At 44.4% G+C, this 1,431-nt stretch overlaps 1 non-coding gene across 1 annotated transcript; it reads left to right on the forward strand.

Moving 5' to 3' along the window:
- Positions 1-562: 562 nt before the first annotated feature.
- On the forward strand, positions 563-725 carry LOC142455888 (U1 spliceosomal RNA). The gene has a single exon (XR_012785999.1). It is a non-coding gene; the product is annotated as a U1 spliceosomal RNA (small nuclear RNA).
- Positions 726-1,431: the final 706 nt, after the last annotated feature.

Consider the following 1,431-nt stretch of genomic DNA (forward strand, 5'->3'; position numbering starts at 1 on the left):
CGGCACCTTCTGAAACAACTGGCAGTAAAAGGACCACATGATCCAGCAATCTGTCTGCTGGGCATATGCCCCAAAGAAGTAAGAGGCAGAACAAGGATAGGCATATGCTTTACCCTGTTCATCACAACACAGTTCATAATAGCGAGAATCTAGAAACAGCCCAAATGCCCAGCAGTTGAAGAAAAGGTAAAGAAACTCTGGTACATGCGCACAATGTAATACTACGCATCCCTAAAAACCGGGAGGAAATCACAAAGTACCCCATGACATGGATGGATCTGGAAACCATACAGCCACTAAATGTCAAATATTGCCTGAATCCACTACTGTAAGGATAAAATTCAGGACAGGATCATTCTACTGTTCCCAAGACATATGATCTTTGAATTTGCTTCCTTAGGTGATGTGGTAATGTGCAAACCAAGTTACCATAAACTATACATTATCTCCTTACTAGAACATCTTAAACAGCACCTTAAGATAGTCGGCCTCACTCCAGATGGGATCCATTTTCACGTTCTAGGGAGCGGGGGAAAACTCCCACAAAGAGTTGCAGTCTCTTATATTTACCTGGCAGGGGAGATACCATGATCGCGAAGGTGGTTTTCCCAGGGCGAGGCTTATCCATTGCACTCCGGAAGTGCTGACCCCTGCGATTTCCCCTAATGTGGGAAACTCGACTGCATAATTTGTGGTAGTGGGGGAAGTGTTCACGCTCTCCCCTAAAGAAGAAAAAAAAGAGTTGCAGTCTCAGAGACCTGCAGGGACAGTTCTACCCTGTCCTACCGGGTCAATATGAGTCAGCATCAACCGGATGGCAAGTAGTTCATTTGTTTGTTTGCTTTTTGTTAGATGAAGCAGTGCAAAACATGTCTGTTTCAGAAAAAGCAACTCCACTTCTGATGATGCGTTATTCTCACCCTGTTATTAAGAAGAACGTTTACCATTACTTATTATGTTAGTCTGGGTTAAGCTAGAGAAGCAAATTCACAGACACTCATGTGTGTAGGAGAAAGAGATTTATATAAAGAGCAATTGTATATCAAGAAAACATCTCAGCCCAGTCCAGATCAAGTCCATAAGTCTGATATTTGCCCATATGTCTGATGACAGTCTATATACTATTCCTCTTTAGATTCACAAAACACATGCAATGATGCCAAATGCAGGCAAATCACAGGCCAGTGGGTGGAAAGTCTTGTGAATCCAGTGGTGGTGGAAACATCTCAGCCCTGGACTGGGTCTCCACGTGGATCCTCCAGCTCCAGGGCTCTGACTTCATGAGCATAGCTTCATATGGCTTGTCAACAGGAATGTCTCGCAGGGAAAGGAGTATGTATCTGGCCTCCAGTCAGCTGTTTAACTCTGCCAAGCCTCATAATGAGGTCACCAAGCTGAGACCTGATTGACAGGATAGACTCCACCCCTTCG

The sequence above is a fragment of the Tenrec ecaudatus genome, chromosome 8 (assembly GCF_050624435.1).
Source record: "Tenrec ecaudatus isolate mTenEca1 chromosome 8, mTenEca1.hap1, whole genome shotgun sequence".
Classification (NCBI taxonomy): Eukaryota; Metazoa; Chordata; class Mammalia; order Afrosoricida; family Tenrecidae; genus Tenrec; species Tenrec ecaudatus.